The sequence below is a fragment of the Osmerus mordax genome, chromosome 6, assembly GCF_038355195.1.
Source record: "Osmerus mordax isolate fOsmMor3 chromosome 6, fOsmMor3.pri, whole genome shotgun sequence".
In the NCBI taxonomy this organism is placed as follows: domain Eukaryota; kingdom Metazoa; phylum Chordata; class Actinopteri; order Osmeriformes; family Osmeridae; genus Osmerus; species Osmerus mordax.
Window position 1 is genome coordinate 20,573,957 of NC_090055.1, and position 21,394 is coordinate 20,595,350.

Sequence of the window (21,394 nt, forward strand, 5' to 3'; positions counted from 1 at the left end):
CTCCCACACCCCGGCCCCCCTGGGCCCCCTCCCACACCTCAGCCCCCCGGCCCCCTGCTGCTCCCAGCACCAGGCATCATGCGCTGCTCTTTTCTCCCTGCGTGGTTTCTCATTTATTGGACTCATCTCGTCTTTTGCTTTTCATGAGGTGCCAGTGTTGACGTCTGAGGTTGGTCTGTTTTCCAAAAAGGCAAGGGAACATGCTGATGACATGCACACACACACACTGCTGCTTATCACACTGTCAGGGGGCTGAAACACAGGTAGATGACTGTGATGTGATGGTGTGAGGTGATGATGTAGTGTGATGGTGTAGTGTGAGGTGATGGTGTAGTGTGATGGTGTAGTGTGAGGTGATGGTGTAGTGTGAGGTGATGGTGTAGTGTGATGGTGTAGTGTGATGGTATAGTGTGAGGTGATGGTGTAGTGTGATGGTGTAGTGTGATGGTGTAGTGTGAGGTGATGGTGTAGTGTGATGGTGTAGTGTGAGGTGATGGTGTAGTGTGATGGTGTAGTGTGAGGTGATGGTGTAGTGTGATGGTATAGTGTGAGGTGATGGTGTAGTGTGATGGTATAGTGTGAGGTGACGGTTTAGTGTGATGGTGTAGTGTGAGGTGATGTTGTAGTGTGATGGTGTAGTGTGAGGTGATGGTGTAGTGTGAGGTGATGGTGTAGTGCGATGGTGTAGTGTGAGGTGATGGGGTAGTGTGATGGTGTAGTGTGAGGTGATGGTGTAGTGTGATGGTATAGTGTGAGGTGATGGTGTAGTGTGATGGTGTAGTGTGATGGTATAGTGTGAGGTGATGGTGTAGTGTGATGGTGTAGTGTGAGGTGATGGTGTAGTGTGATGGCATAGTGTGAGGTGATGGTGTAGTGTGAGGTCAGTTGTTGATGTGAGGTGATGGTGTAGTGTGATAGTGTAGTGTGAGGTGATGGTGTAGTGTGATGGTATAGTGTGAGGTGATGGTGTAGTGTGATGGTATAGTGTGAGGTGATGGTGTAGTGTGATGGTGTAGTGTGATGGTGTAGTGTGAGGTGATGGTGTAGTGTGATGGTATAGTGTGAGGTGATGGTATAGTGTGTTGGTGTGGTGTGATGGTGTGAGGTCAGTTGTTGATGTGAGGTGATGTCTGTGTTCTACATCACCACAAGCCCCTTGAGGGTGATGTCTGTGTTCTACATCACCACAAGCCCCTTGAGGGTGATGTCTGTGTTCTACATCACCACAAGCCCCTTGAGGGTGATGTCTGTGTTCTACATCACCACAAGCCCCTTGAGGGTGATGTCTGTGTTCTACATCACCACAAGCCCCTTGAGGTTGATGTCTGTGTTCTACATCACCACAAGCCCCTTGAGGGTGATGTCTGTGTTCTACATCACCACAAGCCCCTTGAGGGTGATGTCTGTGTTCTACATCACCACAAGCCCCTTGAGCAGGGTTAACAAACACCACCATTCTCATGCCACACTGTAACAGTTCCACTCCCAGCAGTCACATGAATCATCATGTCTACAGCTCAGCTTGTTTGCAAATATAATTAAAGTGTTTATGTACAGAGTTGAATGTAAAAGAAATACACTTGCATGGTGTTCAGCAGAACATAGGTAGTTATAATGGTTTTGATTACTGCAATTCAATATCCTCCCCCACACCCGCCTCCCAGACTCCCTAGCCCCCCTGCCCCCTGGCCTCCCACCATCCACCCCCCTGGCTTGTGTGGGCAGAGGCACTCAGCTCTATGTATTATTTATCCCAGGACGATGGAGATCATTCAGGTGGCAGCTGAGTGGATGTATGATGCATGAAGTAGTCGATCAAATACACCTACATATAAATACTACACACATACACACACACACAGGTATACACACATGCACAAACATGACAATACATGCACAGAAACACACACATACTAAAACACACACACTCATATGAAGAGACACACACACAGCACACTGAAATGTGTCTCTGCTGAGGCTAGCAGGAGGATGGGTATATCTGAGGGAGAGAGAGCTGGAGGATGGGTCTAGCTGAGGGAGAGAGAGCTGGAGGATGGGTATATCTGAGGGAGAGAGAGCTGGAGGATGGGTCTAGCTGAGGGAGAGAGAGCTGGAGGATGGGTCTAGCTGAGGGAGAGAGAGCTGGAGGATGGGTATATCTGAGGGAGAGAGAGCTGGAGGATGGGTCTAGCTGAGGGAGAGAGAGCTGGAGGATGGGTCTAGCTGAGGGAGAGAGAGCTGGAGGATGGGTCTAACTGAGGGAGAGAGAGCTGGAGGATGGGTATATCTGAGGGAGAGAGAGCAGGAGGATGGGTCTAACTGAGGGAGAGAGAGCTGGAGGATGGGTCTAACTGAGGGAGAGAGAGCTGGAGGATGGGTCTAACTGAGGGAGAGAGAGCTGGAGGATGGGTCTAGCTGAGGGAGAGAGAGCTGGAGGATGGGTATATCTGAGGGAGAGAGAGCTGGAGGATGGGTATATCTGAGGGAGAGAGAGCTGGAGGATGGGTCTAGCTGAGGGAGAGAGAGCTGGAGGATGGGTATATCTGAGGGAGAGAGAGCTGGAGGATGGGTCTAGCTGAGGGAGAGAGAGCTGGAGGATGGGTCTAGCTGAGGGAGAGAGAGCTGGAGGATGGGTATATCTGAGGGAGAGAGAGCTGGAGGATGGGTCTAGCTGAGGGAGAGAGAGCTGGAGGATGGGTCTAGCTGAGGGAGAGAGAGCTGGAGGATGGGTCTAACTGAGGGAGAGAGAGCTGGAGGATGGGTATATCTGAGGGAGAGAGAGCTGGAGGATGGGTCTAACTGAGGGAGAGAGAGCTGGAGGATGGGTCTAGCTGAGGGAGAGAGAGCTGGAGGATGGGTATATCTGAGGGAGAGAGAGCTGGAGGATGGGTCTAGCTGAGGGAGAGAGAGCTGGAGGATGGGTATATCTGAGGGAGAGAGAGCTGGAGGATGGGTCTAGCTGAGGGAGAGAGAGCTGGAGGATGGGTCTAGCTGAGGGAGAGAGAGCTGGAGGATGGGTATATCTGAGGGAGAGAGAGCTGGAGGATGGGTCTAGCTGAGGGAGAGAGAGCTGGAGGATGGGTCTAGCTGAGGGAGAGAGAGCTGGAGGATGGGTCTAACTGAGGGAGAGAGAGCTGGAGGATGGGTATATCTGAGGGAGAGAGAGCTGGAGGATGGGTCTAACTGAGGGAGAGAGAGCTGGAGGATGGGTCTAGCTGAGGGAGAGAGAGCTGGAGGATGGGTATATCTGAGGGAGAGAGAGCTGGAGGATGGGTATATCTGAGGGAGAGAGAGCTGGAGGATGGGTCTAACTGAGGGAGAGAGAGCTGGAGGATGGGTCTAACTGAGGGAGAGAGAACTGGAGGATGGGTCTAACTGAGGGAGAGAGAGCTGGAGGATGGGTCTAACTGAGGGAGAGAGAGCTGGAGGATGGGTCTAACTGAGGGAGAGAGAGCTGGAGGATGGGTCTAGCTGAGGGAGAGAGAGCTGGAGGATGGGTCTAACTGAGGGAGAGAGAACTGGAGGATGGGTCTAGCTGAGGGAGAGAGAGCTGGAGGATGGGTATATCTGAGGGAGAGAGAGCTGGAGGATGGGTATATCTGAGGGAGAGAGAGCTGGAGGATGGGTCTAGCTGAGGGAGAGAGAGCTGGAGGATGGGTCTAACTGAGGGAGAGAGAGCTGGAGGATCGGTCTAGCTGAGGGACAGAGAGCTGGAGGATGGGTCTAACTGAGGGAGAGAGAGCTGGAGGATGGGTCTAACTGAGGGAGAGAGAGCTGGAGATCAATGCGGCTAGTGTGAGCCAACAGCCTGGGAGTCGCAGCACTATTCATACATCTCTGTGGACATAAATAACTGTCATTGATCTCTTATCAAAAAAGGAATATAGAGAACATATAGAGAACATTTAGAGAGCTTCTAATATGTGGTTGTCTCTGAGTAAATCCTCCCTTTTGGTGTGGCGGCTTTAGAAGAAGCTGTAGATGAAGCTGTCTTCAGAGAGAGAGCTGCGCTTTCTCCCCACCCCTCTCTCTCTGTCTCTCTCTCTCTCTCTCTCTCTCTCTCTCTCTCTCTCTCTCTCTCTCTCTCTCTCTCTCTCTCTCTCTCTCTATCTCTCGCTCTCTATATCTCTCTTTCTCTCTCTCTCCCTCATTCTCTCTCTTTCTCTCTCTCTCCATCTCTTTCTCTCCATCTCTCTCTCCCTCTCTCTCCATCTGTCTTTCTCTCTCACACTCTCTCCCTCTCTCTCTCATCTGTCTCTCTCCCTCTTTCTACTTTTATCTCTCCATCTCTTTGTCTCTCACCCTCTCTCCATCTCTCTCTCCATCTGTCTCCCTCCCTCTATATCCTTCTCTATTATTCTTTCTTCCTCCCTCTCTCCCCCCTTCCCTCTCTCGCTCTCGTCCTCTTGTGTGAGGGAGTTAGTGTCGTTGGAAACAGGATTCAGATTAGTGCAGGCGGCTGTTCCTCTGGGAACTCCAGGAGCCGTAGCCCCCCCCTCTCTCCCTTCCCCCTCTCTTCCCCCCCCTCTCTCTCCTTATTAGTAGAAGACAAGAAGCTCACCCACAAAATCAATGGAAAAGGCTTATGCACGGCCATGTCTGCTGATGGGACTGTGTGTTTGTGTGAGGGTGTGTGTGTGTGTGATAGTGTGTGTGTGGGGAGTGCGTGTGGAGTGTGTGTGTATGTGCTTCAGTGTGTGTGTGTGAGTTGTGTATAAGTGTGCTTGTGTCTGTCTGTGTGTGTGTGTATGTGCTTCAGTGTGTATGTGTGAGTTGTGTATAAGTGTGCTTGTGTCTGTCTGTGTGTGTGTGTATGTGCTTCAGTGTGTGTGTGTGTGAGGGGGGGGGGTGTTCATCCGTGTGGCAGCAGGTGGAAGAGAGACGTTAATTTCCCCCCTCTGGTGCAGAGAGGGCTGGGGGTGATGCACTGCCCCCTCTGGTGCAGAGAGGGCTGGGGGTGATGCACTGCCCCCTCTGGTGCAGAGAGGGCTGGGGGTGATGCACTGCCCCCTCTGGTGCAGAGAGGGCTGGGGGTGATACACTGCCCCCTCTGGTGCAGAGAGGGCTGGGGGTGATGCACTGCCCCCTCTGGTGCAGAGAGGGCTGGGGGTGATGCACTGCCCCCTCTGGTGCAGAGAGGGCTGGGGGTGATGCACTGCCCCCTCTGGTGCAGAGAGGGCTGGGGGTGATGCACTGCCCCCTCTGGTGCAGAGAGGGCTGGGGGTGATACACTGCCCCCTCTGGTGCAGAGAGGGCTGGGGGTGATGCACTGCCCCCTCTGGTGCAGAGAGGGCTGGGGGTGATACACTGCCCCCTCTGGTGCAGAGAGGGCTGGGGGTGATGCACTGCCCCCTCTGGTGCAGAGAGGGCTGGGGGTGATACACTGCCCTCAGTGGGACAGGCTGGAATTACAAACAACATCAGCAGCTCCACCCGTCACACAAACACATTGCTACTGTTACTGCTGCATTGTTACCATGACTACTGCTTCACCAGTACTTCATCAGTTACTGTTCAGAGCCTCACCGGAGTGTGTCCGTACTAGAGTATGTCTGGACTAGAGTATGTCTGTACTAGAGTACTAGAGTATGTCGGTACTAGAGACCTTGAGTATGTCTGTTCTAGAGTAGGGTATGTCTGTACTAGAGACTTAGAGCATGTCTGTACTAGAGTAGAGTATGTCTGTACCAAAGACTTAGAGCATGTCTGTTCTAGAGTAGAGTATGTCTGTACTAGAGACTTAGAGCATGTCTGTACTAGAGTAGAGTATGTCTGTACCAAAGACTTAGAGCATGTCTGTTCTAGAGTAGAGTATGTCTGTACTAGAGACCTAGAGCATGTCTGTTCTAGAGTAGAGTATGTCTGTACTAGAGACCTAGAGTATGTCTGTACTAGAGACCTAGAGCATGTCTGTACTAGAGTAAAGTATGTCTGTACTAGAGACCTAGAGCATGTCTGTTCTAGAGTAGAGTATGTCTGTACTAGAGACCTAGAGCAGTCTGTTCTAGAGTAGAGTATGTCTGTACTAGAGACCTAGAGCATGTCTGTTCTAGAGTAGAGTATGTCTGTACTAGAGACCTAGAGCATGTCTGTTCTAGAGTAGAGTATGTCTGTACTAGAGACCTAGAGCATGTCTGTTCTAGAGTAGAGTATGTCTGTACTAGAGACCTAGAGCATGTCTGTTCTAGAGACCAGCCTTACTGATCCATCTCTACTGGTCCTCACTATTCAAAGCCTCTCAGTCCAATTTCACTGGTCAACCTCTAGTGGTCCTTCCCCATTGGTCCATCCCTAGTGGTCCTTCCCCATTGGTCCATCCCTAGTGGTCCTTCCCCATTGGTCCATCCCTAGTGGTCATTCCCCATTGGTCCATCCCTAATGGTCCTTCACCATTGGTCCATCCCTATAGTGGTTCTTCCCCATTGGTCCATCCCTAGTGGTTCTTCCCCATTGGTCCATCCCTAGTGGTTCTTCCCCATTGGTCCATCCCCATCCGTCCTGTCTTGTTTACAGTGGTGACACTAGTAGTGAAAGGAATGCTGAGTAATGGTTTGTTGGTTTCAGCCCCTCACCTGCACACATCTCTCTGTGCTTCAGGTGGTGTGGGTTTGAGTGGGGAAGGGCAGGTCAGGAGGAAAATAAATAAAACTGAGAAAAACAGATCAATAAATATTTCAGCAGCTGCTCCCCTCACACACTCCTCCTTAGGCCAAGTAGCAGAGAGGGAGAGGAGTGGGAGGGGGTGGGGAGGAGGGATAGAAGGGGGAGAGGAGGGAGAGAGACAGAAACAGAGAGAGAGACAGAGAGAGAGAGAGAGAGAGAGAGAGAGAGAGAGAGAGAGAGAGAGAGAGTTGTATTTTTATTCCTATTTTATTATTTATTTATATTTAATCTATCCATTTACAGAGCTACATTTATATCCTGTCTCAAGAAAAAAGGTTATTTTTGCTAATTTAATGAGTTAATTTCACAAAAGCTGTTGGAACATTCAGGGCCTCTATTCTTCAGCCTTAGGTGTGAAGAGTACAGATGCTGATTCCTAAAATCTTTTGAAAATGTTGACATCCGTATCCTAACAGAAACATGGTGCAATGCAGACATAGAAACCTACTGTCCATCTGGATATTATGAAGTCTCAGTACCTTCATTAAAACTGAGCACTGTCCACCGGGGTAGAAACTCTGGTGGAATTCTAGTATGGTACAAAGAAAACCTGGCCAACCACATTGCTGTAGTCAAACAAGGGAAGTCACACGTCTTTCTCTCTCCATCTCTGTGATATCCCCCCTGCAGAATCCCCCTACAACAATAAGGATATTTTTAACCTCCTCCTCACAGAAATTAGCCATTTCCAGTCGCAAGGAAATGTGCTGCTGTGCGGAGACCTGAACGCAAGGACAGGAACTGAACCTGACCATATAGACCCGCAGGGCAACAGCCATGTGTTTGGCCTGATTCCTCTTTACATGACACCAAGCTTAACTCAGAGGAATAGTCTAGATGGGGGAGTAAATAATAGTGGGAGGGAATTAATACATATTTGTCGCACCTCAAATATCCTGTTCTTCCTAAATGGCAGAATCAGAGGGGACTCCTTAGGGAGGTACACATACTCCTCAACACTAGGAAGCAGCGTAGTAGACTATGCAGTCACAGACATAGACCCCTCCTCCTTCAATGCATTCACTGTAAGGCAACAAAGGCCACTCTCAGACCACAATCAAATCAATGTGTTCCTGAAAAAGCCAAATTGCAATAATGGCACAATGACTGATCCCTCTAAACAGTACAAACTTAACCAGCCGTACAGATGGGACACAGACAGTGCCAACAAATTCACATTAGCCTTAAATTCAACAAAAATTACCAACAAAATTAAATGCTTCTGTGATCAAAATCAATATGATGCTGATCAAGAGGGTGTTGAGATGGTCGTGAGCGATATAAACCATATCTTTTACAATGCTGCAAAAGAAGCTGGCCTGCAGAAAGTAAATATTAAACCTAACAAAATTTAAAAAGACAAATGGTTTGATTATGAGTGCAAAAAAAAGAGAAAGCAACTCAGAAAATACTCAAAGTTGAAACACCTCCAGCCAGAGGACCATGTCCCACGCCTGAGGTACTGCGAAATCCTCAAACAATATAAACAAACTATTAAAAAGAAAAAGCTCAATTATATGTATAAAAACCCTTAATGATATAGAACAGTCAATTGACCAAACCAATTCTGGGAAAGATGGAATAACATGAACACCTCAAGAGCAGTGGTACCACCTATCCAAAATGGGGAAATCTGGGAAAAACACTTTTAAAGCCTATACAAAGAAATCTCACTAGCGAGTATGAACCAAAACCAAAATCTAACAATCAAACAACTAAGAAAACTAGAAGCAACCATTAAGAACAACCAAAACCCACGTGATTTCCAGATTACAAAGGAAGAACAGGTAACAAAGATCCAGTCCCTTAAAGCCAAAAAGGCCTGTGGTCCCGACCGCATTAGAAATGAAATGCTGAAAAGTAGCTCTCCAGAAATGCAGACAGGAGTACTCAAGTTATTCAATATAATACTCAAATCTGGACACTTTCCTAGCATTTGGAATCAAGGCATTATAACACCTATTTGTAAGAGTGGAGACAAATGTGACCCCAACAACTACAGAGGTATCTGTGTGAGCAGTAATCTGGGGAAGCTATTCTGTAGTATCTTAAACAACAGAATTGTAAACTTCTTGAAGAGAGAAAGAGAGAGAGAGAGAGAGAGAGAGAGAGAGAGAGAGAGAGAGAGAGAGAGAGAGAGAGAGAGAGAGTGTTCCTGCCGGCTCCTCAAGACGATGATAAGCTGGTCAGAGTCTGAGGAAAACGTGTTGCAGGGATTCAACCGCACCATCATCCATGGATATCATCCCCTCCTTCCTCTCTCCTCCCTCCTCCTCCAGCTATCATCCCCTCCTTCCTCCTCCTCCAGCTATCATCCCCTCCTTCCTCCTCCTCCAGCTATCATCCCCTCCTTCCTGTCTCCTCCCTCCTCCTCCAGCTATCATCCCCTCCTTCCTCTCTCCTCCCTCCTCCTCCAGCTATCATCCCCTCCTTCCTCCCTCCTCCTCCTGCTATCATCCCCTCCTTCCTCTCTCCTCCCTCCTCCTCCAGCTATCATCCCCTCCTTCCTCCCTCCTCCCTCCTCCTCCAGCTATCATCCCCTCCTTCCTCCCTCCTCCTCCTGCTATCATCCCCTCCTTCCTCTCTCCTCCCTCCTCCTCCAGCTATCATCCCCTCCTTCCTCCTTCCTCCCTCCTCCTCCAGCTATCATCCCCTCCTTCCTCCCTCCTCCTCCAGCTATCATCCCCTCCTTCCTCTCTCCTCCCTCCTCCTCTGGTGGTGCTGAGAAGAGGAGGGGAATGGTGTGTGCTCCATGTATATATAATTCAGAGAGAGAGAGAGTTGAGTGGGAGGGAGGGAGAGAGATGAGTGCATGAAAGCGGACCCAAGCCAGAGATAGAGTTATGAAAAAATGATTGAAGGAGGGTTGCAGGGAGGGAGTGACAGATGGTGTGGAGGAGGAGGCAGGGGAAATGGGGGAGGTGGGGGAGAAGGGGAGAGGCGGGGGAGAAGGGGAGAGGCGGGGGAGAAGGGGAGAGGCGGGGGAGAAGGGGAGAGGCGGGGGAGAAGGGGAGAGGCGGGGGTGGAGGTAGTAGGTGAAAAACCGCAACAGGCAATGATGGAGATGGATTGATTTGGCTGGCAAATTGTTAGATGAAAAATGAGGGGAAAAAAACATACAGTGTTTATCCTGGCAGGAAAACTGTAGTAACACTGAGAGATACAGGACAAGGTGTGTATAGTAACACTGAGAGATACAGGACAAGGTGTGTGTAGTAACACTGAGAGATACAGGACAAGGTGTGTATAGTAACACTGAGAGATACAGGACAAGGTGTGTATAGTAACACTGAGAGATACAGGACAAGGTGTGTATAGTAACACTGAGAGATACAGGACAAGGTGTGTATAGTAACACTGAGAGATACAGGACAAGGTGTGTATAGTAACACTGAGAGATGCAGGATGGGAAATGTGTGTGTGTGCATGTGTGACTGAGAGATGCAGGTGTGTGTGTGTGTGTGTGTGTGTTTGTGTGTGACAGAGAGGGGGAGGAGTAGAACAGTTTCAGGGTCAGTTAGTGTGTGATCTAGCAGCATCAGGGAGGGTACTAATGTGATCTTTTCCTCGTTAGGGAGGCTGCACAGCTGTAACAAGCTGCTCCCACTGGGCTCTCCACCACAGTGTACTATCACCTCCACAGCCTACTACCACCTCCACAGTGTACTACCACCTCCACAGTGTACTACCACCTCCACAGTGTACTATCACCTCCACAGTGTACTATCCCTTCCACAGCCTACTATCACCTCCACAGTGTACTATCACCTCCACAGTGTACTATCACCTCAACCAGAGTGTACTATCACCTCCACAGTGTACTATCACCTCCACCACAGTGTACTATCACCTCCACAGTGTACTATCACCTCCACCACAGTGTACTATCACCTCCACAGTGTACTATCACCTCCACAGTGTACTATCACCTCCACAGTATACTATCACCTCCACCACAGTGTACTATCACCTCCACAGTGTACTATCACCTCCACAGTGTACTATCACCTCCATAGTGTACTATCACCTCCACAGTGTACTATCACCTCCATAGTGTACTATCACCTCCACAGTGTACTATCACCTCCACAGTGTACTATCACCTCCACAGTGTACTATCACCTCCATAGTGTACTATCACCTCCACAGTGTACTATCACCTCCACCACAGTGTACTATCACCTCCACAGTGTACTATCACCTCCATAGTGTACTATCACCTCCACCACAGTGTACTATCACCTCCACAGTGTACTATCACCTCCATAGTGTACTATCACCTCCACAGTGTACTATCACCTTAGTGTACTATCACCTTTGTAGTGTCTACTAGTCTAGCTCTCTTTCTTTCTCTTCTCTCTTACCCAGATGTGCTCCGGTACAGAAATTAGGCACTGAATGAGTTTTTGTGAATCAGTCCTCATTAGTACCGGCATAATTTTGTAGGTTTTCTTAAAGGTACAGAGTTCTGTTCCCAATCCGTCCCCCAGCCCTCCTCAACCCCCCCCCCCCCCCCTCCCCAACCCCCACCCCCAGTCTTCCCCTCTAAACAGTGAGCAGGAGGTAGTAACTAGCAGACGGGAAATAAAAGACTTTGTGTTGTTTTGTGTTGTTTTCTTGTAATTGGGACGTCAGGTGAGATTCTGCAGTGTGATGGTACTGCAGTAGGAGGGCTGGGAGGAGTGGCGACAGGCTTATTGTGTTATGATACTCCTCTAATTGGATGCTGGGTGAGATACCACTAAACGCCATGTGGCTCCTCCAGCTCTGTAATGCTGCCAGATAGATTCCATTAGAGGGCTGCTGAGATGGGAGGGTGAGGAGGAGGGGGGGGCAATTCCTTCTAAATATGCAAATCTCATTCTTGTTCCACAGACGGTAATGTCTGGGAGAAAGTTATTTGTTTTGGGTTTTGAACGTTGTGTCTATTAGCACAACATTCCTCATTAACACTGTATGTAAAGTGATGGGAATTGTAGTCTGTAAAGAGATGGAACTGTAGTCTGTAAAGAGATGGAACTGTAGTCTGTAAAGAGAGGGAACTGTAGTCTTTTGACAGATGGTGAACTGTAGTCTGTAAAGAGATGGGAGCTGTAGTCTTTAGACAGATGGTGAGCTGTAGTCTGTAAAGAGATGGGAGCTGTAGTCTTTAGACAGATGGTGAGCTGTAGTCTGTAAAGAGATGGGAGCTGTAGTCTTTATACAGATGGTGAGCTGTAGTCTGTAAAGAGATGGGAGCTGTAGTCTTTAGACAGATGGTGAGCTGTAGTCTGTAAAGAGATGGGAGCTGTAGTCTTTATACAGATGGTGAGCTTTAGCCTGTAAAGAGATGGGAGCTGTAGTCTTTAGACAGATGTTGAACTGTAGTCTGTAAAGAGATGGGAGCTGTAGTCTTTAGACAGATGGTGAGCTGTAGTCTGTAAAGAGATGGGAGCTGTAGATTTTAACCCCTGTCAGCTTTGCCGACAGGGTCATGTGTTTCTTTCTTCATACTTTCTCTGGGTCGTTAGACTACTGGAGCTTGGAAAATTGAGTTTCTGAGGATTGATGAAGCACATGACTTAGTAATATTAAATCAAAGCAAAATAAATAATAACTTAGCAGAACTTATTTTAACATGAAAATTACACTTAATTCTTACCCACCCAGGGCAAATGTACCCACCCAGGGCAAATGTTCCCTAATGCATCCATTATAGATGTTGAGAAATAAGGAGTTTGATTCTTATATTCTAATAGCCCTGAACACTGCAGGAAAGGTCCTGTTTTATCTATCACCTCCATAGTGTACTATCACCTCCATAGTGTACTATCACCTCCATAGTGTGCTATCACCTCCATAGTGTGCTATCACCTCCATAGTGTGCTATCACCTCCATAGTGTACTATCACCTCCATAGTGTGCTATCACCTCCATAGTGTGCTATCACCTCCATAGTGTGCTATCACCTCCATAGTGTACTATCACCTCCATAGTGTGCTATCACCTCCATAGTGTGCTATCACCTCATTACTGTACTATCACCTCATTACTGTACTATCACCTCCATAGTGTACTATCACCTCATTACTGAACTATCACCTCCATAGTGTACTATCACCTTCAGAATCAGAATCAGAATGGGATTTATTCGCCATGAAAGTTTGCACAGACAAGGAATTTGCTTTGGCAGGAAGGTGCATACAATAAACATATACCTAAAATTTAAATATGTGGACTATCTATACTAAGGGTACATAAACTAGCAGTACTAAGTGGGATTAGAATATAATTATCACCTCCATAGTGTACTATCACCTCATTACTGAACTATCACCTCCATAGTGTACTATCACCTCATTACTGTACTATCACCTCCATAGTGTACTATCACCTCCATAGTGTACTATCACCTCCACTACAGTGTACTATCACCTCATTACTGTACTATCACCTCCATAGTATACTATCACCTCCATAGTGTACTATCACCTCCATAGTGTACTATCACCTTCACAGTGTACTATCACCTCCACAGTGTACTATCACCTCCATAGTGTACTATCTAGTGCTGTCAGTTAAACGCGTTATTAACAGCGTTAACGCAAACCCATTTTAACGGCTTTCATTTTTTTATCGCGAGATTAACGTTCTTTTTGGCCTACCAAACTTTTTATTTTTTTTCACATGCTGTTGCAACAACTACTGACGTTAGAAAAACTACCACACCGGATCTATCTAGACCGGAAACAAAACAACAGGCACGCCGCACACACTTGTTTGGGCTTGCGAGCCGGCTAAAGAGTAGTAGGCTAATGTTACGTTTTGAGTGGATGGCGAGCGCGAGACTCCGAAATGGATGCCAATAAGATTCTGAATGGAAAGGTTACTTTTAAAAAGTTGCCAAATGGTTCCATTGACCAAATTGATCTATGTGTTTTGTCGTTGTGAACTGAGCTATCATCGCAGCACGTCCAGTCTGAAATACCACTTGATGGCCAAGCACACAGCTGATGCCAATTCTCCGCGCCCTCGTCAAAGCCAGGCAATGTTGCAATGTTGTTTTCAATTTAAAAAAAACATTTGCACTAACTAAGCAATCCAATCCACTTTTCCATGTTGATAAGAGCATTAAAATGAGAAAAAAGTATGGGACAAAAAGAAATCAAGGGACATTTAGAATAGATAAAAATGGCGATTAATTGCGATTAATAGCAAGTTAACTATGATATTAATGCAATTAATCGCGATTAAATATTGTAATCGTTTGACAGCACTAGTACTATCACCTCCACAGTGTACTATCACCTCCACAGTGTACTATCACCTCTGTAGTGTACTATCACCTCCACCACAGTGTACTATCACCTCCACAGTGTACTATCACCTCCATAGTGTACTATCACCTCCACAGTGTACTATCACCTCTGTAGTGTACTATCACCTCCACAGTGTAATATCACCTCCATAGTGTACTATCACCTCCATAGTGTACTATCACCTCCACAGTGTACTATCACCTCCACAGTGTACTGTCACCTCCACAGTGTACTATCACCTCCACAGTGTACTGTCACCTCCACAGTGTACTGTCACCTCCATAGTGTACTATCACCTCCATAGTGTACTATCACCTCCATAGTGTACTATCACCTTCACAGTGTACTATCACCTCCACAGTGTACTATCACCTCCATAGTGTACTATCTAGTGCTGTCAGTTAAACGCGTTATTAACAGCGTTAACGCAAACCCATTTTAACGGCTTTCATTTTTTTATCGCGAGATTAACGTTCTTTTTGGCCTACCAAACTTTTTATTTTTTTTCACATGCTGTTGCAACAACTACTGACGTTAGAAAAACTACCACACCGGATCTATCTAGACCGGAAACAAAACAACAGGCACGCCGCACACACTTGTTTGGGCTTGCGAGCCGGCTAAAGAGTAGTAGGCTAATGTTACGTTTTGAGTGGATGGCGAGCGCGAGACTCCGAAATGGATGCCAATAAGATTCTGAATGGAAAGGTTACTTTTAAAAAGTTGCCAAATGGTTCCATTGACCAAATTGATCTATGTGTTTTGTCGTTGTGAACTGAGCTATCATCGCAGCACGTCCAGTCTGAAATACCACTTGATGGCCAAGCACACAGCTGATGCCAATTCTCCGCGCCCTCGTCAAAGCCAGGCAATGTTGCAATGTTGTTTTCAATTTAAAAAAAACATTTGCACTAACTAAGCAATCCAATCCACTTTTCCATGTTGATAAGAGCATTAAAATGAGAAAAAAGTATGGGACAAAAAGAAATCAAGGGACATTTAGAATAGATAAAAATGGCGATTAATTGCGATTAATAGCAAGTTAACTATGATATTAATGCAATTAATCGCGATTAAATATTGTAATCGTTTGACAGCACTAGTACTATCACCTCCACAGTGTACTATCACCTCCACAGTGTACTATCACCTCTGTAGTGTACTATCACCTCCACCACAGTGTACTATCACCTCCACAGTGTACTATCACCTCCATAGTGTACTATCACCTCCACAGTGTACTATCACCTCTGTAGTGTACTATCACCTCCACAGTGTAATATCACCTCCATAGTGTACTATCACCTCCATAGTGTACTATCACCTCCACAGTGTACTATCACCTCCACAGTGTACTGTCACCTCCACAGTGTACTATCACCTCCACAGTGTACTGTCACCTCCACAGTGTACTGTCACCTCCATAGTGTACTGTCACCTCCACAGGTTACTGTCACCTCCATAGTGTACTGTCACCTCCTTGTATGTGGTGCACCAGTAGCTCTTCTATTCTCCTAACCCTTCCAGTCTCAGCGGCAGTCCGGTCCAGCTGGCTGAATGAGGCGGTCTCAGTGACCTTTCTCTATCCAGCAGCCCCTCACTTTCATTAGGACATGATGAACGTGTTAGAGATGCCTAATTAGCTGCTTAATGGAACATATTGTAGCTGACAATCTAATATCTATACCTAATATTCACTGTCTAAAATTCTCCGCAGGATATCTACCTAACATGATCTACCTAACATGATCTACCTAACATTATCTACCTAACATTATCTACCATATATCTACTTAACATTGTCAACCTAACATTATTTACCTGATATCTACTTAACATTATCTACTTAACATTATCTTACTGACATGTACCTAACATTATCTACCTGATATTTACCTAACATGATCTACCTAACATTATCTACCTAACATTATCTACCTGAAATCTATTTAACATTATCTTCCTAACATGATCTACCTAACATTATCTACCTGATATCTACTTAACATTATCTTCCTAACTCCTATAAAGGAGTGCTGCACACAGAAAAAGGTTGGGTTAGACAAGGATAGAACCAGCCTGGTCTATGAAGGGTTGAGTTAGACCAGGACAGAACCAGCCTGGTCTAGGAAGGGTTGAGTTAGACCAGGATAGAACCAGCCTGGTCTATGAAGGGTTGAGTTAGACCAGCACAGAACCAGCCTGGTCTAGGAAGGGTTGGGTTAGACCAGCACAGAACCAGCCTGGTCTATGAAGCGTTGGGTTAGACCAGGACAGAACCAGCCTGGTCTATGAAGCGTTGGGTTTAACCAGGACAGAACCAGCCTGGGCTGCTTTTCCCGATAACAATGGATTGTAGCAACAATCGAGCAAAAAACGAAACCATCGATATTTCTTACGTGCGTTTCCCAAACATGCTCGTAAGGAGTAGGCTAATCTATGTGCTTTCAAGAGCTACGAATTTTCAAGAGACACTTTAGCTACGATGTCTTTTGGAATGGCCCGTAAAATTAAGATTCGTCGTACGATGGATTCTACGATCAATTTAGGCTTACGCTTTCGGGAAACGCAACCCAGGTCTATGAAGGTTTGGGTTGGACCACGACAGAACCAGACTGGTCTTTGAAAGTTTGCGTTGGACCACGACAGAACCAGACTGGTCTATGAAAGTTTGCGTTGGACCACAACAGAACCAGACTGGTCATATCCCAGAGGACGAAGCATAAACACAATGCCACAATAACTGCTGCTTAGCAATGTTTGTGGAGAGCCTTACGTATACGGTATATAATTGTTGTATTTTCACCCTCAGGTAACAAGTTTGAGTGCTGTATTTATCCTGACAGCTGTAATGAGGATGGATGTGTGAAGGGGAGCCCGGCAGGACAGATGTTTCTGAGAGAGCTGCGGTGTGGATGGTTACAGCCTGAGAGAGGCAGCTCTCTCAGGCTGTAACCATCCACACCGTAATCCATCACGATAGAGACGGGTGCACAAAAAGATGCTATTAAGACTTCTTTGAAGAAGAGAGTAAAAAAGATTGGGAAAGCGTCGGCGAGTCAGAGAAAAGTTCAGTGTAGCATGTGGATTCACCCTGCGGAGAGTTGTGAGACGCAGGGAGGGAATTCTGCAGCATTGATTTTCCTTTAATTAGATTTCTTACCAGTCGTGTTTAATAGGTTGGATTCATACAGTGGTGTATGAGTGTGGGAGCAGCGCAGCTTCCAGCTTTCATTACTCCATACAGATAGTTAACTGACATTCTATATTCACATATTCATATTAAGTATTGGATTATACTAAATAACCAATTGTTTTAGAAGAGAAATAGGTTTTTCTCTTTTAGTTGTGTTCTTGAGGTATTCCGTCAGTCTACGGATCAGGGTTGGGTTTGAAGTGTGACACAGAAAACACAAACACACGCGCACACACAGGTGCACTTGCAATGTCACATCACAGTAAGAAAGTCCTTGGTTTGATTCACGCTTGGGGGGCTGTGTGCTGCTGAGGTGGGGTACCTCTGGGTCTTTCTAAGAGCTTGTATGTTCTCCCCGTGCTCACAAGGGTTCACAACCCCACCCAGGCCTGCCGCCCCTCCACACCCCAACCAGGCTTAAGGCCCCTCCACACCCTCCACACCCCAACCAGGCTTAAGGCCCCTCCACACCCTCCACACCCTCCACACCCCAACCAGGCTTAAGGCCCCTCCACACCCTCCACACCCCAACCAGGCTTAAGGCCCCTCCACACCCTCCACACCCTCCACACCCCAACCAGGCTTAAGGCCCCTCCACACCCTCCACACCCTCCACACCCCAACCAGACTTAAGGCCCCTCCACACCCTCCACACCCCAACCAGACTTAAGGCCCCTCCACACCCTCCACACCCTCCACACCCCAACCAGACTTAAGGCCCCTCCACACCCTCCACACCCTCCACACCCCAACCAGACTTAAGGCCCCTCCACACCCTCCACACCCCAACCAGGCTTAAGGCCCCTCCACACCCTCCACACCCTCCACACCCCAACCAGACTTAAGGCCCCTCAACACCCTCCACACCCCAACCAGGCTTAAGGCCCCTCCACACCCTCCACACCCTAACCAGGCTTAAGGCCCCTCCACACCCTCCACACCCTAACCAGGCTTAAGGCCCCTCCACACCCTCCACACCCCAACCAGGCTTAAGGCCCCTCAACACCCTCCACACCCCAACCAGGCTTAAGGCCCCTCCACACCCTCCACACCCCAACCAGGCTTAAGGCCCCTCCACACCCTCCACACCCCAACCAGGCTTAAGGCCCCTCCACACCCTCCACACCCCAACCAGGCTTAAGGCCCCTCCACACCCTCCACACCCCAACCAGACTTAAGGCCCCTCAACACCCTCCACACCCCAACCAGACTTAAGGCCCCTCAACACCCTCCACACCCCAACCAGGCTTAAGGCCCCTCCACACCCTCCACACCCCAACCAGGCTTAAGGCCCCTCCACACCCTCCACACCCCAACCAGGCTTAAGGCCCCTCCACACCCTCCACACCCTAACCAGGCTTAAGGCCCCTCCACACCCTCCACACCCCAACCAGACTTAAGGCCCCTCCACACCCTCCACACCCCAACCAGGCTTAAGGCCCCTCCACACCCTCCACACCCCAACCAGGCTTAAGGCCCCTCCACACCCTCCACACCCTCCACACCCCAACCAGACTTAAGGCCCCTCCACACCCTCCACACCCCAACCAGGCTTAAGGCCCCTCCACACCCTCCACACCCCAACCAGGCTTAAGGCCCCTCAACACCCTCCACACCCCAACCAGGCTTAAGGCCCCTCCTCCACCCCTCGTCTGCTAGACACAGACAGACGGGACGCTGTTAAAATTACAAACGACTCTGCTCAAACATTTATTTAAACCTCCCTCGTAAGGAAACCCAATATGCATGAAATGGATGTTTTCATTTTCTCTCTCTCTCTGTCTCTCCCTCTCTCTCTCTCTCTCTCTCTCTCTCCCTCCCGCTCCCTCTCTCTCTCTCTCTCTCTCTCTTTCCCGCTCTCTCCCTTTCTTCCTATATCTCTATCCCTTTCCCTCTATCTTCTCTCTCCCTTGCTCTATCTCTCTCCTGCTCTCCCACTTTTTCCCTCTCTCTCCTTCTCTCCCTCTATCTCTCTCTGTTTCTCATTATATCTTACTCTACTCACTCTTCAACTCTCTCCCTTCCTCTGTTCCTCCCTCCTCTCCCTCCCTCTGTTCCTCCTGTTTTCAGGGCTGTGCTCACGAGGGAGGCTGCAGATGTACTGGACGGCACCATATGGTGTGTGTGTGTGTGTGTGTGTGTTTGTGACGCCCCATGGGACCGTATAGCTGTAGATGGAGAGTTAAGGGGGCACCAAGGCACCACTTGTGGTGTGTGTGTGTGTATACATGTCTTATGTTTGTTTCTGTTAATCCAAGCATGTCCAAAATCAAGACTGTGTGATGGAGTATGTTTTTTGAAAGACTGTGTGTATGTATGTGTATATGTAGGGGGGTTGTGTGTGGGTTGTTTGTGTGTGTGTTGGCGGGTAGTGTGTAAAGGTGGAGGAGAGGAGGGACGAGGAGACGAGGAGAGAGGAGACGAGAGGACAGGAGAGGAGGAGAGGAGGGAAGAGGAGAGGAGTGAAGATGAGAGGATACGAGAGGAGGGAAGAGGAGAGGATAGGTGGGGAGGAGAGGAGGGAAGAGGAGAGGAGAGGATAGGTGGGGAGAGGAGAGGAGAGGAGGGAAGAGGAGAGGAAGGAAGAGGAGAGGATAGGTGGGGAGAGGAGAGGAGAGGAGGGAAGAGGAGAGGAAGAGGAGAGAAGAGGAGGAAAGGAGAGGAGAGGAGGGGAGAGGAAAGGAAAGGAGGATAGAGTCATATCAGCCCTATTAGCAGTTGTCTAATTGGCTGTGAGCTGTGACAGACAGCTGAGCATGGCTCTATAAATACAATCAAACAATCTGGTTCTGCAGTAAAGCAGACTCACACACTCACTCACACACGCTCACACACACACACTCACACAAACATACACACCCACACTCACACACTCACACACGCAAACACACACTCACTCACACCCACACACACACACTGTGAGATATGTCGCTTGTGTGGTTCTTTCTCTGATCCTTCATGCCTAAATGGGAAAAGAGAAATTGAATTAAAAAATGCTTTTGATATCTCTTCCTTGCAGGAGATAAATAAAATTGTCACAAATTGTCAACAAGCTGATGCCCACCTCCTCTCCTCCTCTTCCCCTCCCCCCCATCTCTTCTAACCTCCCCTAACCCTCCTCTTCCCCCCCCTCTCCTCTAACCCCCCTAACCCTAACCCTCCTCTTCCCCTCACCCCCCCTCTCCTCTAACCCCCCCTAACCCTAACCCTCCTCTTCCCCTCCCCCCCCTCTCCTCTAACCTCCCCTAACCCTAACCCTCCTCTCCTCCTCTTCCCTTCCCTCTACTCTAACCTCCTCTTACCTCCTCTCCTCCTCTTCCCCTCACCCTCCCTCTACTCTAACCTCCTCTTACCTCCTCTCCCCTGCCTCCATCCCTCCATCCCCCGCTGCTGTAGATTAGCATCTAGTAAACCATTTGCTTTCTTCCTGTCTTCACAGACTCTGGCTGTCAGGCATTCTGCACACGTAGCTCTACCTCTCTCTCATTCCCCCCTCTCTCTCCATCCCCTCTCTCTCATTCCCCCCTCTCTCTCCTTCCCCCCTCTCTCCATCCCCTCTCTCTCATTCCCCCCTCTCTCTCCTTCCCCCCTCTCTGTCTTTCCCCTCTCTCTCATTCCCCCCTCTCTGTCTTTCCCCTCTCTCTCATTCCCCCCTCTTTTTCCTCTCTCCTCTCTCTCTCCATCTTTACCCTCAGCCGTCTGCCATGGGCCTGTGGAGAATTTGCCCAGATTACCTGTCATGCTGGTAGCTGTGTGTAAATAAGACCACAAAGTATGTCGCTGTGTCTCCTCGCCTCTCCTGCTCTTCTACCAATCGCTCCTCTCTTACTTAAATTACTCTTTCCCCACCTCCCCCACCTCCTCCATTTCTCTCCCCTTCTCTTCTCACTTCAGCCCTCTCGTTCTCTCCTTTTCTCTCTCGGTCTGACTGCAGTGCCTCTAACTGCATCATCCAGGACGAGGCTCTGGGTGTGTTAGGGTGAGAATCCTCAAAATTGCTGGGTTATAATGTGTCTGTGTCTCACCAGTTTCATCTGTTAAGGCATGCGTGTGGATTTGTGTCTGTCTGTGTGTGTGTGTGTGTGTGTGTGTGTGTGTCTGTGTGTGTGTGTGCGTGTGTGAGTGAGTGTGTGGCCCCTGGGGGCCAGCATTAGAGCCAGGTCAGGGGCTAGTTGTAAGGTATAATCATGTTGCCCCAAGGTTGCAGAGCCACAGCCTGGACTAAAAAACCTGAGGA